Raw genomic sequence first — 22,766 nt, forward strand, 5'->3', positions numbered from 1 at the left:
AACACCCCTCATTTTGAAGGTGTGTGTGTAGAATGTTGCTCCTATTTTGATTTTGGAATTCACTCTTCAGTTGTCAAAATGCCGTCCAAGCAAGAAGAGCAGCGTATCAAAATTTTGCTCGCGCATCGCGAAAATCCGAGCTACTCGCACGCAAAGCTGGCAAAATCGCTAAAAGTTGCCAAATCAACCGTTACAAATGTAATTAAAGTGTTTGGGGAACGTTTGTCGACAGCCAGGAAGTCTGGATCGGGGGGAAATCGAAAACCGGAAGCCGCTGAGGCGACAAAGAGAGTTGCCGGTAGTTTCAAGCGAAACCCTAACCTCTCTCTCCGAGAAGCCGCAAATAAGCTGGGTGTATCGTCTACAACCGTGCATCGAGCCAAAAAACGAGCCGGACTATCGACTTACAAGAAGGTAGTGACTCCAAATCGCGATGATAAACAAAATACGACGGCCAAAGCGCGATCCCGGAGGCTGTACACGACGATGCTGACGAAGTTTGACTGCATGGTAATGGACGACGAAACCTACGTCAAAGCAGACTACAAGCAGCTTCCGGGACAGGAGTTTTATACGACAAAAGGAAGGGGAAAGGTAGCAGATATTTTCAAGCACATAAAACTGTCAAAGTTCGCAAAGAAATATCTGGTTTGGCAAGCCATCTGTACCTGTGGCTTGAAAAGCAGCATTTTCATAGCTTCCGGGACTGTCAACCAAGAAATTTACGTGAAAGAGTGTTTGAATAAACGTCTGCTGCCTTTCCTGAAGAAACACGGTTGTTCCGTACTGTTTTGGCCGGATTTGGCATCTTGCCATTACGGTAAACAGGCCATGGAGTGGTACGTCGCCAACAACGTGCAGGTGGTTCCCAAGGACAAGAACCCTTCCAACACGCCAGAGCTCCGCCCAATTGAGAAATACTGGGCTATTGTCAAGCGGAACCTAAAGAAGACCAAACAAACTGCTAAGGAAGAGCAGCAGTTCAAGGCAAACTGGCTTTCTGCGGCGAAGAAGGTGGACAAGGTGGCTGTACAAAATCTGATGGCAGGTGTCAAGCGTGAGGCCCGGCAATTCGGATTTGAAAAAGCGAAAGCCTAACTGAATATTTTTCCTGAATTTTATACTAATTGAACTTGAAAAAGAAATTTAATTTGATTTTTTAAATAAACGATTTCACCGATTTACACGCGTTTTCCCTTGACCAAATTTTGACCGTATCACCCTTTAATGCCAATATTTGTTGGAACATTACTTCTCAGCCAATTCACCACCTCTCTTATTGCGAATATTTCAGCCTGAAAAACACTACAGTGATTAGGTAATTTTTTCGATATTCGAATTTCCAGATCTTTAGAATATACTCCGAACCCCACTTGTCCATTCAATTTGGAGCCATCAGTATAGAAATCTATATATCTTTTATTCCCCGGGGTCTGTGTACACCACGCCTCACTGTTGGGAATTAGAGTTTCAAACTTTTTGTCGAAAAGTGGTTTTGCCAGGGTGTAATCCACTACGTTAGGCACATATGGCATTACTTTGAGGACCGAACTATGACCGTACATTTTTTCCGACCACAGCGATAGCTCGCGCAACCGCACAGCCGTTGTTGCAGCTGACTGTTTGGCCAAAATGTCTAAAGGCAACAGATGCAGTATGACATTAAGGGAATTTGTTCCTATCTTGCTGAATGCACCTGAGATACACAAGCACGCCATACGCTGAACTCTGTCTAAACTTGTCGGTTTCTGAAGTGCCGGCCACCAGAGTACAACACCATATAGCATTATAGGTCTAACCACTGCCGTGTATAGCCAATGCACAATTTTTGGTTTTAGTCCCCACTTTTTCCCTATTGCCTTTTTGCACGAGTATAAAGCTACCTCTGGGCTCTCTGTATAATATCTCTAACTGTTGATGGGAATTTTCGCCTGACTGCTAGCGCCACATCATCTACGTATGCCACCATTTTTATCCTTTCTTTTTCTAGGGTAACCAGAAGGTTATTTATAGCAACATTCCAAAGAAGAGGTGATAGAACTCCTCCTTGGGGAGTGCCTCTTTTCACATACCTTTGTATGTTTGTTTGTCCTAGTGTGGCTGAAATACGTCTCTTCATTAGAAGTTCGTCTAACAGCCTAAGTATGCATGGATCAACATTCCGAGTTGTCAGTCCATTTAATTCGAGCTCGGATGAACATTATTGAACGCCCCTTCGATGTCTAGAAACGCCACGATTATGTATTCTTTGACAGATAGTAAGTTTTCAATAAAGCTGACTAGTTCATGTAGTGCGGTCTCAGTAGACCTGCCCTTCGAGTATGCATGCTGTCGTTTCGAGAACAAACTTGAATCGATGCTAGTTCTAAGATAATTATCTATCATCCTCTCCAGAATCTTAAGTAGGAATGAGGATAAGCTGATTGGTCGGAAATCCTTCGCCCTCGTGTGAGAGGCTTTTCCCGCTTTAGGTATGAAAACGACTTTTGTTTCCCTCCACTTTCCTGGGATATATGATAAGTTGATACATCCTTTATATATCGCCGACAACCAGGGGATAATTTTGTCAGTTACTGCTTGTAACTCCGCCGGAGTAATTCCATCAGGTCCGGGGGATTTTAATGGTCCAAACCTATTTAACGTTCATCTTATTCTAGATTCCGATACAATTTCCTCGATAGGAAACGACCGCTGAGCCACTGCGGCACCGCCAGTACATGGTTCAACCGTCTGATTTCCGGGAAAATGTGTGTCCAATATTACCTCCAGCGTCTCCTCACTGGACGTTGTCCAATTGCCCTCCGATGTTTAAATGAAACCTGGAGCGGAGTTCGTGTATGCTAGCACCTTCCGTAGTCTGGAAGCCTCGGACGTATTCTCACAGCTGCTGCAGTAATCATTCCAAGAGTTATGCTGAGCCTTTCTCAATTCTCGCTTGTATCCTCTCAGATTCTTCTTGTAAGCGTCCCAATCCACAGGAGCTCGGGTGAACTTTGCTTTGTTAAAGAGCTTCCTGCACGATTTCCTCATATTACCTAACTCCGTAGACCACAATGGTGGTCGATTTTTCCCCCTTGGCTTCCCTCCAGGGCTTGCGGCTTTCAGTGAAATGTTGAAGGCCTTAGTATGCATATTGAACGATTCCCTATACCTATTCCAATCAGCTTTCCTAACATTTGGCGGAAATATGGTCTTGGTGGTATGAACATCAAATTTGAAACTGATGTAGCGATGATCTGAGAAGCTATGTTCACTTAAACCCTGCCAATCAGATATCATTTCATTCAGTTCTTGCGAGGCCAAGGTGACGTCCAAAACCTCTTGCCTGTTTTTAGTGACAAAGGTTGGGGCATCTCCCTTATTGCAAACTACCAGATTAGTACGCAAAATAAACTCCATTAGCGACTCTCCCCTTGCATTAGTATCACTACTTCCCCATATACTATGATGAGCATTCGCATCGCATCCCATAATGAGTTTAGTCTTTGTTTTCAGTGACTCCTCCACTAAGGTCTTAACGGCACATGGAGGCATCTCCCCGTCATGTCCCATGTAGACCGAAGATACCCAATGTTTGCATTTGGCTATTTCTAAATTGGCAACGACAGTGTCTGCATTGCACATTGAAGGAAGCAGAAACAAGTTAAGTTCGTTTTTAGCAATTATACAGGCTCGATTTACATCATTACCAGTATACTGCAATAGTTTGAACCCCGGAGTACTTAATTCACATATTTTGTTTCTATAAACATATGGTTCTTGAATAAGAACTATATCTATGTCCCCTTTCATCAGGAGAACTTTTAAGGCAGCACATGCAGCCTTACAATGATGAAGATTTATCTGGAGGATCCGTAGGACCATAGAGATTTTCAACAACTGTCACATCAGCCGCTTCAATCGAGTCATCAAGGATGTCCTCTTCAGAGATCTCGGTGACTCTCGCAATAACCGTAGGTTCAACTTTGGTGAGTTTTGAGGCAGTAGAAACCCCCTCTCGCATACGGTGTCTATCCATGTCTGCATCGTTGGTATCTCCCTCGACTTCGCAAGAGGATCCGCTTATTTCTGATTCAGACAGAGGCTTGTCGATTTCCGAATCCTTTAGCTGATCGTTTTTATATACCTTCATTTGTATATAATGAAACCCATAACATATACGGCCCTGAGACTTTGCTAGATGTGGCAAAGACTGAGTGTTCAATATAAACACTGCATGCTGTCTTGGTCCATCCACTTCATCCAAACGGCCAACATTCCAATCTGCTGTTGGAAGATCTGGATTGCATTGTTTCAGTCTATTTAAAATAGATTCAGGGTCAGGAGGGTTTGCAGGTATCCACGCATGTGCTCTAGGTCTAGCCGGTATGTCTTTCTTCTCGGCTAACTCTAGAGCAGCTCCTTCCCAAACTTCACCAATTAGTATCAGAACAGCTTTAAAACATTCTATAGACCTCTGGTCCTCAATTGCGACTAGCTTAGATCGTCCTTGATACCAACCAGCCTCTTGGTGTCGAGGATCTGGACCGGGAAACTTTTCCAGCACCTGTGAGTAGACGCCCGACAAAGCATTCTCAATTTGGTCCCTGCCCAAATTTATACCTTCAGTCCTTACCCGTCCACTGGGCCCTGAAGTTAGCAACCCAGTGGATGACTTTGAATTTCGCTGCATGGTGGTTTATTATTTCCACCATACGTGAAATTCGTAATAAGTACTTATTACGGTGAAATACTCCGCTATTAGAAAACACGTCCAATCAGTTCGACGGTTGAATAATGAATAATCTTGCTTAAATGAAATAATCTCGAATCCACGCATGCAAAGAACTTACTCATACCTCAAACAGTCAGCTTTTGCTTCAATATGGAACTCTTAAAATATACACGCAGAGAAGAAACATAATTGTCACAATCATATTTGAAGAGCAAAATAATATGATAGGAGATATTTTTGCGGCGACCATGTAACATTTTCATCTGCAACCATGTTGGCTCAGTGAACATGGTTCTAAGAAAAATATAATTTTCCTCATCTAAAATATTATTATATTGATGAAAAGAATTTTGTTCGAATGAAAAGACAATGGTCACGATTTAAAATGTTCTGGCATTCATTAAATATGTTTTTCTTCTACACCCTCAAAAAAAATCGCTTCTGTAACATATACTCCCAAACATATTTTGCTTCAAGCATATAAATTTTTGGGTATTGCCCAAACATTTATATGTTTGATTTCTTCCAATAGATAATATGTTTGAAAGCATATTGGTCTAAACAATAAACAAGTTCCAAACATTATGTATTTTTCCATCCAAATTCAATAATGTTGTCTTCCAAAAACTATATGTTATTATGTGAACATATAATATGTTTGGAGGCATTTTGGACCCAAAAATATTATATGCTGAGAAGAATTTTCTCCCAAAGAATATTGTGCTCAAAATTTTTTTTCTGCCTAATTGTATATTGCCTCACATTTTTTTCACTTCCATGAGTTTTTTTTAGTTCTTAGCACCTTTTTCTGTAATACAAACATTGTAGAAGAAATTATTAAATTTTATAATTTTTTTTTTTTTCAATTTTACCTTTTGTCGGACGGGGATTCGAACAGCGGACCACACAGTTTGTAAGCCAGCACACTAACCACTGGGCTACGTAGCTGTTATGGTCATCAAGAGATAATTATCGTTATAAGTTATATCGAATCCTAAGGTTAACGATAACCATTGAAAAGCACATTATATTTAAATTCTAAACAGTAATTTTACAACAGCACATAAATTTATTTTGGTGTGAACAATTGTTTGCTAGCATGTAACACCATTAATTTAGAAATACAAATAAATATGAATTTTTATTAACGAATAATTTTGTACTTAATTTAATTCTTAAGGCCGGTATAAATTGGCATTATCACGTTAAAATGGCCATGTTTACCCTTTTACTTTTCTTTAATAATTTCTTTTAAAGAAAATAAACTTATTCAATTGTTGCTTTGGATCTTTCCCCACCATGTTGTAATACAATTTACCGGAAAAAGTTGTAATGTTATTCTGGTTTTGCCGCTAAAATAAGAAATAATTTTAGCGGCAAAACTCGAACTCAATGCCCGATTTTATTTTCGAAAAAATCCGTCAACTCCTCTTGGACTACTCATTAATAAAGAGGAACTAATCTTTGTTTTTATAGATCTTACTGTTTAATTTTTCACTGTTTCGCCCTGTTTTCATTTTACTTTCACAACTCTAAAAAGAGTGCACTGAAAAAATATTGTCGTGAGGCCAAAGAGTTCATGTCCTCAAAATAAGAATACAACTTTTGCTTACACAGAAAAAAAAGTGTCTCGTAAATTTAAGAAGATTTTTACAATAATTTATTACAAGAATTTTCCAGAATTTTAGTTCATTTTTCGTATTTTCAACGAAAATTAACTACTCGAAAGGAAATTTTACAAATTCTAAGTAGCAAACGTTTAGTTCATGGCCTACAAAATACGATGGAAATTTCCTTAAAAAATTTCTTAACTGGTAGTTAAAAATTCGTTTGTCATGCTATAAAACTACTTGTGAAATATAAAGTATTTTCTAAATAATAAGTGCAATTTACTATAAAATTTTTTTGTATGAGAAAATATTTTTTTTTCGAAAAATGAACTTGAAAGTGGATAGCAATTTCTTACTGACAATTCCTATAGTTAATAATTGTTGGTAAAAAATTACCTAATGAAATATTTTTAGTTCACATGTAATTAAATTTATAGACATTTTCGTCAAAAATGGTAGATAACATTTCATGAAAATTTTGCAAATTTTAAGTTAAACGTTTCATCGTTCATAAACTGGTGTGCCTTTACGAATATTATTCTTAGAGTAAATTGTCAGCAGATGCGATGAACTAATGCATAGTACAGAGATCTTTATCGGCATCGTGGAATGTGATTAATGTAAAGATGATGTTACTTGAGCTTTGTTGTGTATACATGAGCGTGGGGTTGTTTTTATTTTTGTTCATTTAGTGGTTTGTGTGTTGTGTGTTTTTTATTCGCGGATGGTTTATTTGGCTGGATGAGGTGTTGTTTTCAATAAAGGCACATGTGTTTTTGTTGTTGTAGGAATGTTTTGGCTTTGCTTGGTTTTGTTTGGCATGCTTCAGTTGTGTAGTTGGCGTTGGCGTGGGTTGTTGCATCTTTTAAGCAGGTATGCAACAACACAGAAAAAAAGTGTCTTGTAAATTTAAGGACCATTTTGACTTCCACATAGTTCAACAAATTTACTGTAATATAGTTCATTTTTCGTAACCACAACGAAAATTAACTTAGCTAAAGGAAATCTTATAAAAATTCAGTAAATGTTTTTTAGTTCACTAACTACGAAATGGGAAGGATTTTTCCTTAAATAAATTTCCAACACAGTAGTTAATGCATCGTTGATTCTATTATAAAAATACATGGGCAATATAAAAATCTTACTATGAAATGTGGACAATTTACTAAGAAAAAATTTTGTATGGAAAAAAATTTTTGTAGTAAAAATTAACTTAACGACATTACCGATTCGTACGATGACTACCTACAGATTATTTCCCTTTTTATTATATGTTGGAGTGGTTTTACTCACATTGAACATTTTAGTTAAAATAGAATAAAAATTAGTTAATATAATCCTTGACAGGTGTATATAATTTTTATAGATTCCTCATAGATTTGGTATATATTTTACCTTAACTTATAGATAGAATTCCAACTAATCAATAAACGTGCTACTGGAAAATGTGAGTGCATCATGCGAGGGAGTTTTTAGAGACATTTTGTGTATATCTCGTATGATTGTTTGTGTTTGTTATTGCGTCATTTATGCTGTTGTTGGTTGTTTTGATTCTACCCACCCGACCAAAGTGCCGAGAAATGGCGAAGGTTCGCTAAAGCGAACATTTTTCGAAGTAATTTAAAGCGAACATTATTCGAGAAAAGTTCGATAATAGAAAAATTTCGAACGTTCGTTGTTTCGAAATAATAACGAATATTTTTGGCTTATTTGTTGGTGTTACGCCATGTTTGTTTTTGACAAAGGCAGAGATTAAAAAGTCATTTCAGTTTAAGAAATTGTTAAGTGCGGGTGAAGTGTCTTAGCGAATCTAAAAGAGGTAAGTAATTTATTTATATGTCTTTTAAAAAAAACTATCAATTTGCTTTCTTGTTTAATTTGCAGATGTATCCAGGAAAATGTTACTCATTGATTATAGTCCTTTTCAATGGCATATCCACGATCGGCTTAATAAGAAATTCCGCGCAAAGAAGTCAATGCAGTGCCTTAAATCACTTTAAATATATATTCCTAAATTTAAATATTTCTATTTCTAATATCAATATTATTTTGTATTATAATTATCTATATTGTGTTGTAATAAAATAAAAACAAACTTGAACATTTTCTTTTACTACACAACTTATAATGGGAACAAAATGGGAATAAAACAGTATAGAAAACCTTCGAAAGCGGAATGATATCGAATACGAAAACGAATTCGAAATAGATTCGTTAACGATCAATTATAGATATCGCGAAACCTTCTTTAACGAATCACTAGCAAGCCTTCGAAAACGAAGAGTTTGCTGGCAGTAACAGCACGACAGATGAACGTTTTTCGAAATGTTTTCGAACCATTCTCGATATCGTTTTCGAAAGTTTTATTCGAGAAAAAACAGAGAATATTTCTATATCGAACTCGATAACGAACGTTGTGGTCAGGTGGGTAGAGACAATGGAATGTTCCTTGTGTGTTGTTGGTATCTTTTGTGGTGAGAGTTGTTTTTTTGCAATAGCAAGATCAGAAAGGGGTCGTGTGTGTGTGGAGTTGTTTTTCTTTACGGCAGGTATGTATCCCTTATGACTATTTGTGTCTTTGAGTTTTATTGTTGCATTCAGTTATATTGATGCATTTATGAAGTGCACACGTGGATTTAATTTTGCAAAATTGTACGTGCGGTATTGGTGTTTATTAATGAAAATACATTTATTTCGAAACATTTTAGAAACTGAGAAGTGAATGATGTGATGTTAGAGGAATCAAAAACGCTTTTTATTGAGAAAAAACAAATAACCGATTCAGGAACTGTATATTTCTGTTAATATGTTAGTTTAAAATTAGTGCGGATTTTAAATTGATTTACATAAAAAATATACAACATGAGTGGTAATAGGATGATTTATATTTATTCTACATCTGGATCACAGGTTGAGAAGCAACCATTTTTTTGAATCTACATTTTTTATGTTACAGCAATTCCTACAGGTGCACTGAAAAAAAAGTGAACTCTCTATTTCACTAAAGCCAATTTAACTTTATTTTAGTTCATAGAAATATTATGTTTGGAGAAAGTCTTCTTTACTCTAATACTTTTTTGTGTACGTTAGTTAAATTAACTAAACCCGAGGAAAAAAAAATACTCAAATGAAGCATAAAGATTAACTAAATTCGTGTCTTCCACAAAATAGTTCAGAATTTCTTTAAATTTGTAAATTTTACCAAAAATGCGTCCATCGTGAACTTCGTATGTCACTAAAGACATTCTTGTAATTTTGAACTCCAAGTTTTTTCTTCAAACTACAAAATTTTCTTTAACAAGTGAAAAAACTTAGTTATGTCTAATAAATTGTCTTGTATTTGTCGAAAAATATTTACTTATTTTTATGACATCGGCGTGATGCCAACGTTTGTAATACTGTTTAGTTAAAATTTTCTACAAATATTTAAAATTTTCTAAAATTAACCGAAAGTTTTCTTCCTGGTGGGTTCACTGTTTTTTCAGTGTGAGTACTAAGTTCGAGTTTAGCCGCTAGAATTAAAAATAAATCACTAAGTAAAGTATAAAATTATACGTCTTCGATACAAATTTAAATATAACTTGATGGAGAATAGCCCAAATCAAGTTTTTTATAAAGATTATTTTTTATAATGGATTATTAAAGAAAACTTATCATGGAAATTGCAATTTTAGCCGCTAAACTCGAACTTAATATCCACCTTAAATACTAAATGCAATACTGACAAGTGGAAATTATGTCTAATTTTATAATATTTTTTATTTCAAATATATTCTGAGAATAATTTCAATAACGTCCCATTTGTCCATGGATATGATTCCAATAATGTACCTACTGGATGGATTTTTCAATGTGGTAAGTTTTTCTATAAACGGTATTTTGTCCGTTTTTAATAAAACCAAAATTTCAATTTATTACAAATTATTTTTTTCACTTGCAGGTAGACAGGTCTCGTAATGGTAATTTTTTGAATATTCTTACTGTTTAATACTAATTAAGCTGATATCCTTATTGGCTCTAGGAAATACTCTTGAAAACAGTAAGTTAAAGATCAATATGAACGATAGAATTAATTAATTAATAATATTTTTCTTATATTTTGTATAACTTTGCAATTTCAGATGCTTATAAGCCAAATCCGCCCAACAAAAGTTAGCCAAAATCGATGAAATTGGACAATTCAATTGAATATAGCAACTTATGCCACATATATCTTTCATATGGATAGAAAACATGGAAATTTAAATTAATTAGTTTAGTCCTAATAACATAGAATATTACTCTTTTGAAGAAGCAATTACTAACTACCGACAAGTAAATGCGTCCAACGTACTAATAAAAATATTTCCTTTATTGTATATCATAAGCCATAGTTTTGTGTAATATAATAATAATTTTTTGAAATAAAATACTGGTGGTTATAGAAAATTGACTTGTTTTGTACGAAAAATTTCTTAGTTGTATACAGGCTTGTTGTACCTTTGATTCCTCAATTTCTCTACTTTTTTGAAAATTATACCGACAAACAGTTTATTTCAAACCAATTTCTTAATACAGGTTTCCCAAAAAATTGTTAATTTTTCCGGATAGCAGGAATATTTTGAATGATTTTAACTATATTCTTCTCACAGCATAGTAATAATGAACTAAAATACGATGTAATACATGAACTAATTTATAAGAAAATCATGAACTTATCTAGATGAAAAAAATCTTTGGCGCCAAATCATGGTTATTCTTACTATGGGTTAGTTCATTTTTCATAAAAAATAGTAAACTTTTTTTTCGGTGAAGGGAATATAAAGGCATGGAATATTTTGGATTTTTGAGACATATATTGGTGTTTGTTTATTAAACCTTTTAAATGAAAGTTATTAATATGTTATTGGTAGTTTAGAAAAAAGTTATTAAGAATATTTAGGAAAATATGTATGTTGAAATTAAAAGTGTATTGAAATTTTTATTATTCAATATAAAAAATTAATATTCAATTCCAGATGAATTTGGAAAACGTTTGTTATATCTCAGCGTATAGTTTAGTCATAAATTGGTAAGTATATATTTTTTAAATGGCTTTCTTTTAAAAAGAATATTTTTTATGTATATTATTATTTGTTAATTATTTTTTTGGAAACCAGTTTAATGTTTTTCTTTCACGAAAATTTTGCAAATTTTAAAAACAACATTTAATTTCAGAGCAACTCCAGATGGATTCGAACAAATTTAAAAAATTGAGAATTGGTAAGTTTTCTTTTAGAAATTGGCTTTCACCCAGAAAAAAGTGCCTTCGAAACTAAAGGAAAAAATTTTCATCAATATAGTTTATCCATTTTATTTCCAGCAAGGTAAATTTTTGTGAAAAATAATAAAATTTACTCGTTTCAGTAAAAAAATCCTAAACTGTAAGCAGTTAGGAATAGTTCATTAACTAGAATAAGGCATGGAATTTTACTCATACTATTTTCTTCGCTGGGTATAAGAATTTACTACTGAAAAAGAAAATTTTATTCACCGATAACAAAGCATTCGTAAAAATAAACAAAAACCGAACTAAAACCAAGTTTCCTCAAAATTAGTAAAATTTCTTATAAAATGATAATTGCGACTTCCTTTATAATAGAAAGTTTTTCATACATACGAACAACACTTGGCATAGAAAAATATTTTAGTTCATTCGTACAAAACTTAAGGAAATACACTTGTTAGAATATAGGAAATTTTCCTAAATTTCTATTGTCTACCTGTAATCGATACCTGTCATCGTAATCGATGTGTTTGCGCGTCGAGGACAAAATCGTTAGGCAGCAACTTATTAAAAGTGAAAAGTACAAGAAGAAGAAAAAGTGCGTTTTACAGTTGATAATATCACACGGAAATTGGAAATAGTGGAATAATAAACTAATATTTCAAAGAGATTCGATGCTGTTGATTCTTAATAAATATATTCAATATATTAATAAAACATGTCTTTTATTGAAGATAAAGTTGCTTATAGAAATAAATAAAATTGTATTTAAAAACGAAGGTAAGCAGTTCTAATTATGAAGTAAAAGTTTTACCACAAATGTGTAAGATTTGTCGATGTGAATGAAAAAATTTCAATAAAATCATTCCATATATGAATTCAAATTAGTTAAATTTTTTCATTCTGTAGTATAGTGGTAAATATAGGAAAATGTTAACTAATATATGGAATACATTATTCCTAATTTCTACGAAAATCACATCGTTCAAACAAATAAAAATGGCTTTTGCGCTATACGAAGTTCAACTTTCTTCACAATGAGTTCATTTTAACTTAAAGAAGGGGTCACTTTTTTCTGGGTGTTATTTCATCTAGAATATTTACGTTTTTGTGACCTTTTTATCATCAAAATTACAGGTTTTTAATAGCTTATTTTAGTATTTCTTCAATCAAATTTTTTGGAAACCAATATAATATTTTTAATGTAAAAACAAATATTTAATTTCAGAATAACCCCTTAAAAATTTGGACAAATTTTTAGTACTCCTTTGCCTGTAATTTAATAGTGAATTGGTAAGGATTCTTTAACTTTCTTTCAACCCTGGACAGTCATACATATTTTTTGTACATTAAATTCATCCTTCGCCATTTTGACTACGGCTGATTTCAAGACGCTATAATTTTCATCGTGAGCGAAAAAGTGAACCAAACTTGAATTTTTTACCATTTCCCAATAGACTAAAATGCATTTTAAATCGAAAATTAAATTACGTGTCGTCATTTTGACGAATGATGAGTGTCTAGGGCTATCAAGAATATTTGGTTTTTTATGCATATTATTATTTTTTCATTAGATTTTTTGAAAACCTATTTAATAATTTTATTTAATGTAAAAAATAAATATTTAATTTCAGAGTAACCCAAATAAATTTGGACAACTTATTATATTTCCCCTCAGCGTACAATTTAATAGAGAATTGGTAAGTTTTATATTAAAACTTTGGATTTCTTTCAACTAGAATATTTATTTTATTATATCCTTCACAACGATAACAACACCGTTTTATGAGTTTATTTAGAATACTTCATTATTTCTCTAATTGTTTCAGGTACAAATTTTATGAGATACGTTTCCCAAAGGAAAGTTGAATTCCTTACACCATTTGATAAAATGCCCCCAAATATGGTAAGTTACAAGCTAAAATGAAGAATTAAAAATTATATTTCATAACATGGTGTTAATTGTTAACAATTTTCATTATTGTTTCCATTTTTTTCCAGCAAGATATGTGAAATAATTACCTACGATGAATAAAAAAAGGATAAGTCAAAATGTCCAAACAGCGGGTTCAAATGAACTACTCTCTGTTCCACGTGGTCATAATTTTTATTCACAAAAACATTGTATTAAGAACTTTCATCATAAGTTTTTATAATAAAGTACTTTTGCTTAAAGAAAGTTTAATTTTAATGTATGAAAATGTTCATAATAGTAAAACGGTTTGTTGTTCCTTTAATTATTTAATTTCTGTGTACTGTGGAATGATTGATTTAAAAATAGTTTAGTCGTCGACATTTTAAGGAGACTGTTAACCAATTTTTATTATCGGGTTTCCCACAAAATAAGCAAGTAAACCAAAATAATACTGACTTTTTAACTTGGTAGGGGTATATAAATCTTATGGTGTTGTAAAAATGAACTAAACTACAATGTTATAGATGAACTAAAATTTAAGAGAATTATAAACTAGACAAATTGAAAAAAATCTTAAGGGCTAAATCATGGTCAATATTACTACAGTTTAGTTCATTTTGCAATGGAAAAGGGTTCACTGTTTTTTTCAGTGTAGCTTAGAAGACGCATTTCTCTAATATAAAGTTTTTTCCATGTTCATAGGTCGATACTATCAATGAAGTCGTGTTGTCGTTATAATTAAGTGATTTGACTTAAAAATGGGTATCATAACATGAAAGAACAAATTTTTGGACTAAGGTCAACTTGACTTTAATAATTCAGAAAAATTCATTAAAATTAATGAAACTGTCTTTAAATTTGTTGCATTTTTGCATCTTGACTACAAGGCAAAAATCATTCAAAAATAGGATATGTTTTTCAATACTTTATTTTAAAGACATTTTTTACTTGAAACATAGCATAATTTCTACTAGAAGTCTTGTTTTTAACGGACATTTTATAGCATATGCAAAAAAGCTGAAAAAGCGAAAAATTGAAATGAGCTTCGTAGAGTCAAGTACACAAAACCCCATTTAAAAGAGAATTGTGTCTTAAAAGCATCCTTACTTGTATTCTCCGCTTCTTTGGTTCGGAATCAATATCAAAATTGTTAAAGTGGAGACACAATCTTTGGAACCGGACATGCTTTTTGTTCAGTGTATAGTGCCCTTTCGTTAGTTTTTATGAAGATACCTTTAATTACCTTTGTTTGAATATTTTGACTTACTCGTCCTACGTTCCGATTTGTTTTGACGAAACAAAAAAATTGTGCCCGTAATGCGAAAATGATAAACAAAACTCATGCTCTTTTTTTTTCAAATATATTTTATCTTGGTTCCGAATGAATTTTCTCTCCGAATACTCATTTGAATATTTTACTTAAGCATATACAATTTTTGGCGAAGTCTTATATCACAACATATATATGTTTACTCATAATATGTAAATTTATACTTGTTTATATTCACACGTAGTATTTTTCCTATATTTAATGAAATTTTCTTTGTAATGCGCCAATTGGTTACTTTCATTATTTTCCTTCCAGCATACACTTTGTCTCTCTTTGTAAACACATATATGTTTATGGGCTATTTCTAAATTAATATATGTTTGAATCCAAGCATATTATATTTACAAACATTTTATGTCCCAAACATATTATGCTAGTTTATGAACATTATATGTTTGCACTCAAAAATATTGTGTTTAAAAATTTGAGTTCCAAACATATAATGTTTATACCCAAACATATGAAAAACAGTCTTTTTCGTCCGTGTAGTTAAAAGAACATGGCCACAACCTAAAATGTTTTGATCTTTATGAAAAAACTTTTTCATCGCCGCTTGAGAAAAGAAAACACAAAATTAACTTTATTTATTTGTTTTTATTTATTTATAAACTAATTTATTGTTTATTTGTATTTATAATGCCGATCAAGCAAACATCATATATTTTGACACACTCTATTTATTTCAATTTCAACAATAAGTAATTATTCCATATTTACATCGTGCCCATCAAATGTACAAACGCAGACATCATGTACTGCAAATAAAAATAAATGATACCATATAGCAAAATGCAGAACAAATAACAGGTATATTTTTTTCAATTACAATTTCCTTTTTTGTCTTCACATAAAGCCACTTCTGAATAAATAAATTAACACAAAACAGTAAATCCGTATTCTCCGTCCATTCCAAGAAACAATCAACACACGACTGACGCGCAAAATGAAAATCGTGTGTACCTGCTCAATGTTTTTATAAAATTTTTTTCGTTGCAAAAAAGTTAAAAAATTGAATTGGGTATAGACATGTCTATACCCAACCTACAAAAATACTTTTTTCCCTGTGAAAAGGTAAAAAAATTGAATGGTCAGGTACATGATTTTCCCGACCATTTAATGGTCTCAAATTCTATCATTTAAATGATAGAACATGTTTGCGGTATTTGAGAACCATTCAAATGCTTCTTGCCACCATACATTTTTCTCCGCTTTTTTTACAAAGACAAAATACATGGTTTTCGCGGCAATTACATGCTCTACACGCTCACAAAAAATCGCTTCTGTAACATATACTCCCAAACATATTTTGCTTCAAGCATATACATTTTTGGGTATTGCCCAAACATTTATATGTTTGATCTCTTCCAATATATAATATGTTTGAAAGCATATTGGTCTAAACAATATATGTTTGGGTAGTCTAAGTTCCAAACATTTTGTATTTTTGCATCCAGATTCAATAATGTTGTCTTCCAAAAAACAATATGTTATTATGTGAACATATAATATGTTTGGAAGCATTTTGCACCCAAAAATATTATATGCTTAAAAAAATTCTCCCAAACAATATTGTGCTCAAAATTTTATTTATTTATTTATATATTTACAATCATAATGAATTATGAAAATAAACAGGTAATATAGGTGCTAACAACATAGGTTTTCGACCCGAATGCTCAAAATTTTGTTTCTGACCAATTGTATATTCCCCCACATCTTTCTCACTTCCACGAGATTTTTTAGTTCTTAGCACCTTTTTCTGTAATACAAACATTGTAGAAGAAATTATCCAATTGTATGATTTTTTTTTATTTTAATTTTACCTTTTGCCGGACGGGGATTCGAACAGCGGACCACACAGTTTGTAAGGATCAAAGAAGTAGCTGATCAATTGCCCAAGGAAAAATAAAATTTTAATTGTGTAATAACAAGCAACAACCACCAACTTAATTCAATATCGCTCCCTGTTAAATAGCGCTCCAAGCTACTAAACACATATATGTTTATAGGCTATTTCTAAAGTATTATATGTTTGCATCCAAGCATATTATATTTACAAACATTTTATGTCCCAAACATAATATGATCTAACATATTAACATATATGTCCCAAACATGTTATGCTAGTTTATGAACATTATATGCTTGCACTCAAAAATATTGTGTTCCAAACATATAATGTTTATAGCCAAACATATGAAAAACAGTCTTTTTCATCCGTGTAGATAAGCATTAAATGGATGCGGCAATCATGTCCAAACATGGTTTTTCTGTGCGTATAATTAGATTTTTTCCTCTCTTAATTCCCAACAAAAACTCAAAAACTTTTTAAAACTGAGTGTTTCTGGAAAAATATCATTCATTCGTTCATTAACAGTCAAATGGAGACAGTTTTACCATGATATACAACTTGAGATTTCTACCAACAATCACATGTAAAAAATTCCAATGATACATTAAAACATTTTTAGTTTTACTCCAGGAAATGCGAAAAAAACTCTTCAAAATTTTACAAAAAAAAAAAAATATACACACAAAAAACCATCAAAATTAGTACGAAATATAAACATTTAGCAAATTTTATTTGTATATAGTAAAACTACCCACCTTGAGTATTAGAATTCCTATTTACATAATTTTATTTATAAAAATATTCCATTCAAGAACAGTTTTTAATTTTATAAAAATTGCGCTGCTTTAATATTAAATGTTTTGTAAACATTACGGCTGTTTGTGCATAAACAGAGGTGCCAACAGTAACAATTTATTTTGATTTTTTTACTATCAGTATGTCGGTTAGTATACCCTGTATAGAAAATATTAAATTATAGAAATATTAAAGAGTTGAAAAACTTACTTTTGGCCGCGTTTTGATTAACTGTGAAACGTCTCCAGTTTGGTCTACACTTTAACCATGAATCGTTTTATAAACAAACAACGCTTGCAAATTATTGAATTTTATTATCAAAGTTTGTTCTCATTTCTTCAAAAATGATGCGAATCTCAACGTAAGTGTGAATAATGAGCGCTACAGTAAGAAGGTAGGTTAGGTTAGGGATACTGCAGCCCGATATTTCCAGCTCACTGAGACAACTCAGTCCATTGTAATACCGCAGTGGTATGTGCGTGAAGATAAAGTGTAAATTCAACTAGCCGAGACACAAACCAGGTAGTTTTTGCCTGCGCATATAATGGGTTAATTATACTTTGGGGAGATAGAATATTTAATACAATTCAGCACTTTCCAATATATTTTGGTATTAAACGAAAGATCTTGAAGAGCACTATAAATGCAAGTTGTGTTTATTATCGAAAGCATCCCAGAAATGTTAGTTTTGCTGCTATATTTTAAAAGTTAGTTTGTCCAACTTGAAATAAAGTTTAACTATGCCCACTGTGCAAAACCTGCTCTACATTTTTTGGTATCAAATGAAAGCTCTTGACGAGTACTATAAATGCAAGTGGTTGTCATGTTCGAAAGCATCCCAGAAATATCGGTTTTAGTCAAAAATAAAATTAGTTTGCATGAATTTAAAATTTAGGGCACCCGTGCCCACTGTGCAAAACCTGCTCTATATTGGTATCAAATGAAAGCTCTTGACGAGTACTACAAATGCAAGTGGTTTTTACTTTCGAAAGCATCCCAGAAATGTAGTTTTTTTTTTTTAATTTAGTCGCCACAATTTGAAGTAAAACTCAAATGCGCCCACTGTGCAATACCTTTCGAATATGAGTACTATAAATCCAAGTGGTTGCCATATTCGGATGCTTTCGAAAATACAAACCACTTGCATTTATAGTACTCGTCAAGAGCTTTCATTTGATACCAAAAAATTTTGAGCAGATTTTGCACAGTGGGCATAGTTAAACTTTATTTCAAGTTTGACAAACTAACTTTTAAAATATAGCAGCAAAACTAACATTTCTGGTATGCTTTCGATAATAAAAATAACTTGCATTCATAGTGCTCTTCAAGATCTTTCGTTTAATACCAAAATATATTGCGCAAATATATTGGAAAGTGCTGAATTTTATTAAATATTTTATCTCCCCAAATTGTAATTAACCCATTAGGTGCGCAGGAAAAAACTACCTGATTTGTGTCTCGGCTAGTTAAATTTACAATTTATCTTCACGCACATCACAGTGGTGAACTTCTCTCTTATCACTGAGTGATAGATAGTGATAGCCGGGCTCCACCACCGTGAGATGATATTCAACGTTTCTTTTGGACAAAATGCAAATGCTTGGTTTGCTAAGGGCGACTTAATGCCCTTAGGCTGTCTATATGTATCAGGTTGGCTGATAAGTCCCCGGTCTAACAAAGAAAAGCACATTTTTTTTGTCAAAATTCGTTTTTATTATTCAACATAGTTCCCTTCAAGAGCGATACAACGATTACAACGACCTTCCAATTTTTTGATACCATTTTGGTAGTAAAGGGTGATACGGTCAAAATTTGGTCAAGGGAAAACGCGTGTAAATCGGTGAAATCGTTTATTTAAAAAATCAAATTAAATTTCTTTTTCAAGTTCAATTAGTATAAAATTCAGGAAAAATATTCAGTTAGGCTTTCGCTTTTCCAAATCCGAATTGCCGGGCCTCACGCATGACACCTGCCATCAGATTTTGTACAGCCACCTTGTCCACCTTCTTCGCCGCAGAAAGCCAGTTTGCCTTGAACTGCTGCTCGTCCTTAGCAGTTTTTTGGTCTTCTTTAGGTTCCGCTTGACAATAGCCCAGTATTTTTCAATTGTGCGGAGCTCTGGCGTGTTGGGAGGGTTCTTGTCCTTGGGAACCACCTGCACGTTGTTGGCGGCGTACCACTCCATGGCCTTTTTACCGTAATGGCAAGATGCCAAATCCGGCCAAAACAGTACGGAACAACCGTGTTTCTTCAGGAAAGACAGCAGACGTTTATTCAAACACTCTTTCACGTAAATTTCTTGGTTGACAGTCCCGGAAGCTATGAAAATGCTGCTTTTCAAGCCACAGGTACAGATGGCTTGCCAAACCAAATATTTCTTTGCGAACTTTGACAGTTTTATGTGCTTGAAAATATCTGCTACCTTTCCCCTTCCTTTTGCCGTATAAAACTCCTGTCCCGGAAGCTGCTTGTAGTCGGCTTTGACATAGGTTTCGTTGTCCATTACCACGCAGTCAAACTTCGTCAGCATCGTCGTGTACAGCCTCCGGGATCGCGCTTTGGCCGTCGTATTTTGTTTATCATCGCGATTTGGAGTCACTACCTTTTTGTAAGTCGATAGTCCGGCTCGTTTTTTGGCTCGATGCACGGTTGTAGACGATACACCCAGCTTATTTGCGGCATCTGGGAGAGAGAGGTTAGGGTTTCGCTTGAAACTACCGGCAACTCTCTTTGTCGTCTCAGCGGCTTCCGGTTTTCGATTTCCCCCCGATCCAGACTTCCTGGCTGTCGACAAACTTTCCCCAAACACTTTAATTACTTTTGTAACGGTTGATTTGGCAACTTTTAGCGATTTTGCCAGCTTTGTGTGCGAGTAGCTCGGATTTTCGCGATGCGCGAGCAAAATTTTGATACGCTGCTCTTCTTGCTTGGACGGCATTTTGACAACAGAAGAGTGAATTCCAAAATCAAAATAGGAGCAACATTCTACACACACAAACCTTCAAAATGAGGGGTGTTCAGGTTTTTTAAATGCAAAATTGAAAGAAATACGTCAAGTTTATATTGACCAAATTTTGACCGTATCACCCTTTACTCCGTTGGTTTTGCCTCAGTTTCGGCGATCACCTCTTCATTGCAGCCAATTGTTTGCGCATCCCAAAAAACAGAGGTCATTACTTTGCCAGCGGACTTTTGAGTCTTTCCACGCTTCGGAGACGGTTCACCGGTCGCTGTCCACTCAGCCGACTGTCGATTGGACTCAGGAGTGTAGTGATGGAGCCATGTTTCATCCATTGTCACATATCGACGGAAAAACTCGGGTGTATTACGAGTTAACAGCTGCAAACGCCGTTCAGAATCGATCAACACGTTGTTGTTTTTAGTCAAATGTGAGCTCGCGCGGCACCCATTTTGCACAGAGCTTCCGCATATCCAAATATTGATGAATGATATGACCAACACGTTCCTTTGATATCTGTAAGGCCTCTGCTATCTCGATCAACTTCATTTTAAGGACATTCAAAATCATTTTGTGGATTTTTTTGATGTTTTCCTCGGTAACCACCTCTTTCGGGCGTCCACTGCGTTCACCGTCCTCCGTGCTCATTTCACCACGCTTGAATTTTGCATACCAATCAAGTATTTTTGATTTTCCTGGGGCAGAGTCCGGAAACTCATTATTAAGCCAAGTTTTTGCTTCCACCCTATTTTTTCCCTTCAGAAAACAGTATTTTATCAAAACATGAAATTCCTTTTTTTCCATTTTTTTCACTATAACAAAAGTTGCTTCACAAAAGACGCTCTATCTCACAAACTAATTGACTTACAGACGCCAAATTTTAACACGAGTCATTTGAAGGTTGGTACTATATAAAAATAATATGCATTTAATACTAGCGACGCCATCTATGTGTCAGACCGGGGATTTATCAGCCAACCTGTTACAGACAAGCCTGCTTCAATTGACGCATTGTATAACAACATTGAACAGCATTTATTCGTGAGATACGGGCCGAAATATTGCAAAGAATATGCCATTTAAAGCGTAGTGCCTGTCAACATTTGCATATAATAAGCTTCAAACATTAAATTATATCGATACAAATAACAATTTCATGAATTTTATATTTTTCTCCCTTTTTATGTTTTATAGCTCATACCAAAACATTTTATAATCATTTTTCGAATGGTATTCAATTTACGTTTGGCTATATTTCATCAAACATAATTTCATACAAAAAAAATTGTATGTTGTAGTTTTCACCATGCGGTTTCATTTGAATTGAAAAAAATCTAATTTGATTTGAAACAAGTAAGGAAAGTCTAAAGTCGGGCGGGACCGACTATATTATACCCTGCACCACTTTGTAGATCTAAATTTTCGATACCATATCACATCCGTCAAATGTGTTGGGTGCTATATATAAAGGTTTGTCCCAAATACATACATTTAAATATCACTCGATTTGGACAGAATTTGATAGACTTCTACAAAATCTATAGACTAAAAATTTAAGTCGTCTAATGCACTAGGGTGGAACACAATGTTAGTAAAAAAATATGGGAAACATTTAAATCTGAAGCAATTTTAAGGAAACTTCGCAAAAGTTTATTTATGATTTATCGCTCGTTATATATGTATTAGAAGTTTAGGAAAATTGGAGTCATTTTTACAACTTTTCGACTAAGCAGTGGCGATTTTACAAGGAAAATGTTGGTCGAAATCAGAAAAACATATATATGGGAGCGAAATCTAAATCTGAACCGATTTCAACCAAATTTGGCACGCATAGCTACAATGCTAATTCTACTCCCTGTGCAAAATTTCAACTAAATCGGAGCTAAAAATTGGCCTCTGTGGTCATATGAGTGTAAATCGGGCGAAAGCTATATATGGGAGATATATCTAAATCTGAACCGATTTCAACCAAATTTGGCACGTATAGCTGCAATGCTAATTCTACTCCCTGTGCAAAATTTCAAATAAATCGAGGTTAAAAATTGGCCTCTGTGGTCATTTGAGTGTAAATCGGGTGAAAGCTATATATGGGAGCTATATCTAAATCTGAACCGATTTCAACCAAATTTGGCACGTATAGCTGCAATGCTAATTCTACTCCCTGTGCAAAATTTCAAATAAATCGGAGTTAAAAATTGGCCTCTGTGGTCATTTGAGTGTAAATCGGGTGAAAGCTATATATGGGAGCTATATCTAAATCTGAACCGATTTCAACCAAATTTGGCACGCATAGCTATAATACTAATTCTACTCCCTGTGCAAAATTTCAACTAAATCGAAGCTAAA

The sequence above is a fragment of the Haematobia irritans genome, chromosome 5 (genome assembly GCF_050003625.1).
Source record: "Haematobia irritans isolate KBUSLIRL chromosome 5, ASM5000362v1, whole genome shotgun sequence".
Lineage (NCBI taxonomy): Eukaryota > Metazoa > Arthropoda > Insecta > Diptera > Muscidae > Haematobia > Haematobia irritans.